The sequence below is a fragment of the Tetrao urogallus genome (genome assembly GCF_951394365.1).
Source record: "Tetrao urogallus genome assembly, chromosome: 1".
Taxonomy (NCBI): Eukaryota; Metazoa; Chordata; class Aves; order Galliformes; family Phasianidae; genus Tetrao; species Tetrao urogallus.
This window is the reverse complement of record NC_136813.1, coordinates 28,327,482-28,338,375: the sequence shown is the minus strand read 5'-3', so window position 1 is coordinate 28,338,375 and position 10,894 is coordinate 28,327,482.

Below are 10,894 nucleotides of genomic sequence, written 5' to 3'. Positions count from 1 at the left end.
GAGAATCTGATTTCATGACTTACCATCTTTACATTTACTTTTCACTGGAGACAAGCAGAATGTTTCGAACATGTTTCCTTCCCTCTAACAGAAGGCCTACTGTTTCTCTGTTTAACTCCATTCCACAATACTTCAAATGTCTGCATAAATCCCCATATGAATTGTGAGAAATAAAACACTGTAACAGGCTAGAAGTGGGGAAAGGGGTGCTTCAGAGGTGTTTATCAGTATCCTTACTACTGGCAGCTGCATGGGGAAATAGGATGCTCTACTCCCTTTCCAGTAAACAGGCCAACTTGGAGAAAGTCTCCATCAGTGATGCCTAGATTAATAAGCTGAGTAACCACAGCAGCAAGAGCTTGCTTACAACTCTTAGGATAGTTCAACAGATGTCACATATATTCATGCTGATGAAACAAGAAAAATAAAGCCCATTTGGTATCCTCCCTATACCCTTCCAAATAGAAGCATGGAAAATAAGGATACCTTCTATTCCATTACAAAGATTAGGGATACAGTATTTAGCACTACCATTCTGAATTACAACTTAGAAATTCTTTAAGACTTAAATAAGAAGCTTTCTCCCTTTCCTTTTTAAAAAAAGTTGTAACTTTTCCCAGGGTGGAAAAGATTTTTTCCTAAGGTGCCTAGAATCAGCAGAAATTGTGTCTTATCTGAAGGGTCTCTGAAACGGTCCTTAAATTGTACTGTTTAGTTAGCTGCCTTTGCTTTTCAAGAAAGATAAAGCCAAGATTATTAAGTGCATCATCATATCCATTTCAGAATGCTGAAATTCTGCTCCTTCCCCAGTTCCAAGATACGTTCCTCACATTTTTTGCTTTCCAATGAAGGAGAAGAAGAGGAAAAAAGGTTCCTAAATGATCACAGACTGAGCACATCTCATATCAGACTTGTGAAGTTCCATGTAAAGCCAAAATATCAGAGAGGAACTGATGAATGGAAGCCTGCACAACGACTTGTGCTTCTGACATGACAAGTACTTTCTATGCAGTACTTGCACAAACAAACAAAAACATAAAAAAGCCTCTGAGCTCCATTTTTTGAGGCAACCACATACCTACAAATAGACACCCATGAACAAGCAGTCAAAGCAATGGAGGAAATTTCTCAACGAGAACTAACATGGCAGTAATCTATGCAGCCGAACACAACACTCACCTGCGAGAGGGTGAGAAGTTATGCTTGTGAGTAGTTGATTTCACCGGGGCTCGTGAGACTTGTCGTCGCCTCGCAGCAGGTGGTGAATACTCCCTGGAAGGAGAGGAATTACTGCCAGAATGATCTGCAGGACTGGGAGAACGCTTCTGTCTATGGGAACCTTCAGAAGGATCTCTGGGAAACATAAAGAGCAGCTTGTTCAACAGGCGTAACAAGGCTTTAGTGCATTTCTATGAGAGAACTTTTACTCACAAGATCAAAAATTACCCTTAAAGAAGGGTTAGTTCCATCTGTAATTCCATATATGAAATTACCTTAAAGCTAGCAGAATTACGGAATGCAAGATGTTCACTAACCAATGAATTCTAAAATTCAGAATTATAAGACAGTAAAATGAAAACAGGCTTGTAATTTTACCTAACATTTCAGTCAGTGGTGAAACAAAACTTCTATCAGTGGAGACTTATCTTGTTGCCTGATACAAAAATTTCTGTAATGTTAGTATTTTATTTAAGAAGACACAGATACTTTGAAACACTAATCACATTTTCTAAGAAATGAAAGATCTGTCTGAAAGTTCATCTATTTCACTTACTGCACTCCATGAAGATTTCACATTAATTTTTATAGTAAGAAAGGTCAATGAAAATCCAGTACTGAAATCAAAGGCTGCAGTCAACACAGCAATACCTGATTATAGTAAATCCATGAGCCTCTTGACCCTTTCAGTACTACCTTAGTTTTCTATGGTTTACAACCTTCCAGTAATGAAGCTGGCAAACACGGGCGAAATAATATATTTCAAAATATATATATATATTTATCAATTAAAAAATACACAATTTAGTGGTCTTCCACTCCTAAGTCTTTGCTGTGCTAGTTACCACAGCAAGCACATACAAATATGTACTACTCTATTTTTATCAAAGCAACATAAGGCTTAAAAATGCAAATGTTATATTTATCAACTATTAAAGTTGACACAACATTAACAACCATGCTTCAAAAGACTAAGGGAATAGTCCTATCAGTCCGCCATTTGAGATATATATATACATATATATATGTATGTGTAAGTGAAGAAATTGCAGAATTCCAACAGACTTCTTCAGAAATGCTTTCTAACAACCCAAGTCTAAGGGTGCCACCAACAATTTAGAAAGATACTAGTCCTCTAAGATTTCAGAAAAGCAGGCAAGCAGACAAGCAAATGATTTGATTAAGATTCTGGCAAATGAATTATTTCATTCATGAATGTCCAACTTCCTGAATAACAATTAAATTTTCCAAAGAGCATTTGAGAAACTTATTGTTATGTATCTTAAACCTGCCAATATGTTACAGTTTATCTATCAATCCAGGTAGCACATTTAAAATACTTAACCAGGACCAAAATATTTTATAAAAGATAACTTTAAAAGCAAGGTTACATTAAGTTTAAAAGCTACTAACGTAACATAACTTACCTCTGCTTCTCTTTTTTCTCTTTGTGCCTTTCAAAGTCACGCCCTCTCTCTTTCACCTCCCTTGTCTTTTCATCTAAACGTTCTTTGCCTTTATGCTTTTCTTTGTGTTTTTTTCCTAAGGAAGTTTCCTCTTGTACTGGAGGAGGAGGACTTGGGGTACGAGGACCTTTCTTTTTACTCTGATTACTTTTAGAACTCCTAGAGATAAATTAAAAAGAAAATAGAGTGCCAACTACTTCAAATAGTGACTTTCCAGATGTTGTCTGGAAAAGTTAAAATGGAAAGGGCTTTGCAGCTTTTAAGATAGGATTCACCACTCCATTAGCAAGCAGTGCTCAATAACTTGACTGAAGGGTACAAATTCACACTGAGCTCTGCAATTTATAACCTTTTACTTCTGAAACAAGCAAGCAAAAATAGAAACTGTTCCCATTCAGACAGAATTGTTTTCTGCAGTTGCAATGTCCTCACATGAACTGCACGTATCACAAGATCAGAACTCTGCAATATCTGGTCTGCTTAGACTCCCCACTTTTCAGTGCAATACATCACACACATACAGAAAATAACTTAAAGAACTCATATCGTAGATTTAAAGTTAACTACCTGACTCAGCACAAAGCATCTACCTGTTCTGAAATACGTATCTCACAGTTCAAAAACTTTTACATCCTTTTTTCATATAAATGATCCCTGACATAAATGTACAAAGCAGCTGCTGCCACATATTACAAGTCAATAACACTATCTCTGTTCTACTCCCTAACAGGAAGTACCATTTTGAGAAGTTCAGAAAGGAAAGAAAATTAAAAATTGTACTGATTATGAGAAGCTCAGTAACAAAAATGAATATAGTTATCTGCTTCCATATTGTCCCAAGATGCATCTACTGACCTTTGCTGATCCAAAAGTGGGGAAGATACAGTAGATGCCTTCTTCTCTTTCTTACTAGCCGAAGAGGAAGACTTTGGACTAGACCTTCGTTTTGGAGACTTGCTAGACTTTCTTGGTGATGGCGATGGTGATAATTTAGACCTAACCACCTCTGGAGAAATCTTGAGGAAAAGAGTACATTAAATAATAAAATGTTGACGCTCAAAAGCTTTGCTATATGCTGATATAGATCAAATATGTAAATAACAGTCTAGATGTGAGACACATCTACTTCAAATAAACTAACCAGAGATTTCAAAAAAGATGACATAAAATACAAGGGAAGAGAAGATGATGCACTGCAATACATTAGAAAAATGTATTACTAGAAGATTATAATCAGTGCAATCCCAGTTAGCAGCCAAGTTTTTCCAATGGACTACCAGATTAAAAAAAAAAAGCAGAAAAAAAACCTTCCCAAAAATAAGGGTTCTCAGCAACCTAGTAACAGCCTTGCATCTGGTCACTCTACTTTCCTCTTACATGAAAAGGAACTTTGTGTAAGTTATGCCTTGTGTTTTCGTCTACATATTATCTCCGTTAAAGGTGTCAAGTCATTCAATTACAGTTTCTCACTGACTGAGAAGAAAACTTGGCTATAGTGCTATATGATTGAGCAGATACCTGCAAGCGACATCCAATTAACATGCCAAGTTATACACATGCCACTTATTTACTACTGTGTAACACAGCAGAGTATTTGTCCAGAAGCTCAGGTCTTCTGGAAAACCAAAGTCTTTTTTTTAATTTTGCATTTACAGAATACAAACCTCCTTTTTAATGACAATCTCCTCTCGTTTCTCCATGTTTTCCTGTTCCAACTTCATGAGTTCTCTCTGAATCTTTTGGCGCTTCATTTCCAAAGACAGCTCATGATCATAATCATAGTTAACATCTCCATTATCAGAGTCTTTATTTAAAATAAAAAGACAAACAGATTAACAAACTGATTACATAGGAAATAAATAATATCACTTAGCATACCAGATGCCAAACATAAATACGTCAGTGTTTTTCAAGCATTACCTAAATGCATCAACAAACCAAATCTCTCCTCAAATTATCCGTATGAACGTGAAATAAATGCAGTTATTACCACACACCTTAACCACTTACTTCTATTTCAGTAACAAAAATATCTAAAATGAGTGTTTTCACAAAGATCAAAAATACGCGGAGCCCTATTTAATTGGGAAATCTGACATGAAGTGGTTTTAAATAGTAATGTCCTATACTAGAGCTTTCTGTTTAATAAGGTATCCCACAAAACAATTGATACCTTTGTTTAATTACATCTACACACTCACTTTAAAATAAAAGGATGTTCTGCACGACCTCTTTCACATCATTACTACTTGCCTTTCACATTAAAAAAAAAAACCTCTCAATTTTCATTAAGTTCTTAGCAGTTCATATCACACCTTTAGTGCCACAAAACTGATATCTTGTTGAAAAAGTAAGCAGTTTTACTCACTCTGATTACTTTCCTCATTTTGTTTATTGTTACTTAAGCCTGATGTTCAAAAAGCACTTTGATAAAATAACCTTCAGAAAAGAAGATATCCCATTAAGCATCCATTAGCTTTCACTCCTCTTCTGATACAGGAGCTACATAGAAGTTTTTGAAATAATTATTTTCAGTCTGCTAATTTCCTTCTTGTGTCTTGAATGCATGAGAAGAGCTTACAGAAAGCTGCAATTCTTAACAGCACACATCCCTTCCCAGTCCATCAATTCATTTATATAACACTCAGTGTTAAAAGACAGTAATTATACTTTATCCATCAGACACTACACCTATGATTAACATCATTTTTAAAAATTCAAAACTCTCAAGCTGTAAATTTCAACATGTATGAATTAAGATATTCATGCTACATATATATACATACATAGAAATAGAAGTTTTTATGTTGCACTTTTTTACTTGGATTCTTATTTCCATACCTACATGTCATACAACAGTGCTTCTTAAATCACTCTGAAAATTCCAGTTCAGAAAGGAGTGAAAATATATTACGGCTAGTTTGGTTAGAGAGGGAAGGCTTCACTGAGCACAACATTTCTTTGGACCCCACGTGAGTTATAAAGGTAACAACAGAACAAACCATCATTAAGACCTCTCAGAACTACATTTAAGGAGAGCCTCTATCACCTTATTCTTTTAATCACCTGACAACTTCTGTCAATACACATCTTCACATATTCTACTCCAATAGTGTCTCAGAAAAAATATTTGCAACACCTAGAGCCCAAACAATAGAAAAGCCACCTACTTAATGAAATTTACCATCTCAATTGAGCACCATCTCAAAAATAACTTATAGTGTACTTCACTGCTATTGTATCTGAATTTGAGTAATTTCCAGGGTGTTTTACTTTTTTCAGAAACACAAATGACCACTTGGACTATTAAATGTTTATTTTCTACAGTTACTGAACCTTGATTTTCCACATTACAATACAGTACCAGACAACTGATCATTAATCAAATAACAGTTACATTTATATAGTTAGCTAAAATAATTTTCAAGGTATCAGAAAAGGTAAACCCCATTGTCTGAAGATTTCTAATTTGAGAGATACATGGTTATGTGTAAATTTTAGGCATCTTAATTTAAATGACAATCATGTGTCTCTTCTCTTGTTGAATAATATATTCCTCCTCCCTCCCAAATGTTTAATTGAATGTATTTTGTTTAGAAAGGCTCTGTGAGTGTCTGCATTTTGTTTCTAGCATATGGAGCTTCCAGCTAAACATAAACATTAAGCAAAAGTGCTAAGCATCCAGAACCATTTGTGTATTTTGGAAAGGTTTGGGGTTGACACAACATGTATCTAATACAACTACTGATATCTAGTATCCTTCTCTATAGAAGAGCTACACATTCTCCAGAAAAAGGACTGTTTCTTTGTTTGCCATCACAACCTTTTGGTAGAAAGAATCCCCAGAGGTGAATTGGAATCCCTCCAGCCCCTCTCCATTGTCTTGCAATGTTGTAACTACCGCTGAAACACCAATGCTTGGAAATCACATAAACAACACACTATTAGACACTGCCATAATTTCAGCATCTAACAGAAGGGAAATGGAAAACAGAGAAGTGAGAAAGCAATAGATTTTCCCTAGACTGTCTGCATAGTAAATAGATTAATATTATCAACACCAAATACAAGAAAATCACCTTCAACCACAGTCCCTACACTTGTAACACAGAACTCCTAGCACTCTCCAAGTATTTACAAAACATGACTAGTTCATAAAATGCTACCTTGAGCTGCTGTTATTTTAATTGAGCCCTTTACAATCAGATAGTTGACAAACATCATGCAAAAACAAAACATCCCTGCTGACTTCAAAGGAGTCCTGCTTTCTTCTCACTGACCAGTTTCAAGATCATCTTGGATTCTCCCATTAATCTAAAGACAAAAGGCTCTGCCACAGAATAGACAGTAGCAAAGTTCCTTGTTGTCTGAGGAGTCAAAACAGCATGTTTTTTAAAATAAGTTGGTTTTACTATTACAGCACTCCAACTCTGACTGCTCCTTTGCTCTCCTCCAGCAATGAATCTTAGTGGCTACTGCATAGAAGTACCCTGCTTACAGACTGACTCTTCATAACTATTTCTGCCTTACGTACAGCCCTGCAGATCTTGCAATTCTTTGAACGGCAGTGAGACTATTAGTTTAATTTCCCTTACCTTCTCTATTTGCTTCCCAATCTCCATTTTCCTCTTCGCTTTCTGGTGTTCTCTCCTTTGTAATTTTGATATCTTCCTTTTCTCTGTGTCTTCCTCGTGAAGACTCTTTCTATAAGGGAAAAACACTGCATTAGAGTAAACAATTTTATTTTTAAAAGGCTGAAGAAGCAGGTACATTTTACACAGTATTTAGGCTGTTCCTTTTTTATAGCACAAAAAGCATTTTCCCCTTTAGCCTGTTGACCATATACCTTTTCAAATAAGCAGAGAATCCACAGGCAAATTATTCTAATGCAATTTTGTATAATCAGTATGCAAATAGCAGATCGGGAAAAGAGAGAAAAAGGGATTTGTCAAATAAGGTTTACAGGCAGGGCGAGAATCAAGCATGTGCCAGAAAATCAAGTTTAAAATAGGAATCAAAAGAACAGATCAGGCTCTTAAAACCGTAAGTTTAACAACATTAAGAGTTCTCAGCTGTAAATAAGAATGTCATATGAAAGGAAGATGACCTTTGGAGAAGCTGAACCACTTAGCTTGGGAGGATTAACAACGTGGGGAGGGAAAAGAGAGAGGCTGGCAGAAGGAAGGGGAAAAAAAAAACAAAAAACAAAAGCAACACACTGGAATGAGGTTTTCTTGAAAGCTTTATCTTTGCTCATTGGTCCAGTGTTACAGGCCAAGCCTATCGCAGTAGTACTCACTTCACATGTGGCTAAACAGCACATGGTATATAGGACCATGATGGTCCTATGGATACCTAAGGCTGTCAGAGACTATTCTTGAAGGAAACAGTTTCAAAAGACAACTGGACCTGTGCTGCTTTCCTCACCCCCCTGCATAAAGCATCATTGCCTCTACTGTATTCACACTGTAAATAATCTATCTGGACTCAAGCCAAGTACAAGACAAATTCTTTTAACTGTATGCAACAAAATAATAATAATAATAATAATAATAAAAAGAATATCCAAGCATAGAAGGCTAATTTATTATACAGGAAACCAGAAAGAGCAATTAATGAAAGCCTGCCCCACTCCCCTTTTCTTCTCACCTCCCACAGTGTTTTCTTTTGTCTTTTGGGGATTCTTCAGTGCTGGTATGTTGGATCCCTTATGTGAAGGAAAAGGAGATGCCTGAGAATTTCACTAGCTATTCCCTATTGGGACTTAAGCCATTACTTCATTTAAACCCTTAACAGCACCTTAGAGACACAGTGAGGAAATAATACAGTATCACGGAGAGTCACTCCTCAGTCAATACAATTAAACTATTCCTTTATTTCTTTAATAATGTCAAACTCTAGCCTAATTACATAAACAATGACAGACTAAGTACTGTGTTTATTTTCCCTAGTAAACTGAAATGCACAGTTATCCTCAAACCTTTCTTCTTTCTGCATTATGTCATATTCAAAGCCTTAAAGGTTTTGAAAAACTGAGCATTTACTAAATAATACAGAGGAACTTCTCATTAAAGAACTACCTTGTGTCAAGTGTAATTTAAAGCAGCTTCTACAGTGAGGACAAGAGAGATTTTCATCACTTTACGACAGGTTCTCTAAAAGGATGCACACAGTCCTAACCTACCAGGTCACACTGATTTCCAACATCAGCACAACATGGGCCAACAGCATTCCAGTCTAAGTGCAAAAACCATACTAAGCTCCAAAGCAACTTACTTGAAAAAACAACAACAAAAAAATGACTCATGAGATTTGAAGTTTGCAGCTTTATCAACAAGTCTCTCCTTCAGCAATTCTTTTTTTGCTTAAAGCACTTTCGTTTCTCTAGCTCTCCTTGAAGGCTGAATGTGTTCTTCTAAAATGCTTATTTTTGCTATATAATCCAACTAATTCTTATAATTACAATAATAGACATTAATTCTTAAAAACACCAGGTTCTATTAATTCAACACTATTCGGTACCAGCAAACCAGCATGTCAGGATACCCCTCATAGATACTAACTTTAAAAAACATCTCAAGGCCAACTCACAAAGCAACATGCCACCAAAGAACCTGCAGTTTCATCAAAATGTTTCAAGAACAACTTAAAAGTCCAAGTTAGCAACCATACAGAACCGGTACGTATCTCACCTACATCTCCAAACTTTAAAACCCAACCCAACATACTGAAACAGCTTTTATTTTCTCCTTTCAGTGGACAGATTCAGTAGCGGCAACAGTGGGAAAATCATACTTCTAAAAAAGAACCAAGAACAAAATCATCTATGTAAGGAATTTTATTAAATACTGAATGTAGGGGAAGGGAACAGACAAGTTTTATGTAAGCATGCTATTTCACAAGTCAGCACAACTGCATCTGAGCCCGTCCATATGCTCAACAACTTGAGTTTAATTGTCAGGAGAAAATACTCTGATAGCACTGCATCTTGAAAAAAAAATATCTGAGCTTAAAAACTGAGTATATTTTCCCAGGGCACACAGTTGAAGCATTTAAGTTATGATGGTTTAAAACACATTCACATTTTCTCAAGGAAAAGTCTTCAATATATTCCTTTTACAGTAGTTGTTTTACTTACAATGAATTTCATTCCCTCACACTATGGGTGATACTAGTTAATAAGCAAATAATTCATTCATATCCTTACAGGCATTCCTGTACTTTACATCACTTTTTCTCTTTCCCTTACAAAGCAAGAATAAAGTAAATTGTCCTCCTAAAGGACAAAAGCACGTCTTTCATTTGAAGTTGAAGATACTACATCCACTTCTAACACAACTGCAAACTACTTTTCTGCAGACTCTGAAAAAAACCTCCATTTACTGGAAGAGAAACATTAAACCTTTAGAGTATTTAATTAAAAAAAAAGAAAAAAAATGGGCTTAAGTTGAATCAGGGGAGGTTAAGGTTGGATATGTGGAAAAATTTCTTCTCCAAGAGTGGTGAGTCAGTGGCACAGGCTGCTCAGAGAGGCGGTGGAGTCACCATCCTTGGAGGTGTTGAAGAAACGTTTACATGTTGTACTGAGAGACAAGGTTTAATGGGAAATACTGGTGGTAGGTAGACGATTGGACTGGGTGATCTTGGAGTTCTTTTCCAAACTTGGTGATTCTACGATTCTCTAAGCATAGACAATAATTTAGAAGACCTTGACTATGCTGATTTCAGGTATATGCTCAAAGTTAAACTATTCACGTGTTAAACAGGTGATTACATTTAACGTTGAACTTCAGAATAAATGCTACTCAAGAAAAAACAAAAAAACACATTACAACTGAATGCTATAAGATTTTATTAAATTTAACATCTACTGAAGTTGAAGTTCCACACTTCCTAAGACATAATTGGCACTCGACAGCACAAGACTTGAGGTCTACTTCAAGTTCCCACTACAGCCAAAGGACTATGGCCAAGCACTAAAGGACTCATTCAGTCCGCAAAACATGCCTCTAGTCATTAAGTGGTATTTTGCCAATGCTGACAGAGAGAACATTTAAAAGGCTCTTACCATCTACAGTTCTTACAAGGCAGGAGCTTCAGTTTCAGCCTTGTCACTACACATACGTACAGCAGCATTACAAACTAGCTCAGAAGCGCCTATTGCTTTAATTCTAGAACAAGCTATCATGTATATACCTATATAATCTTTT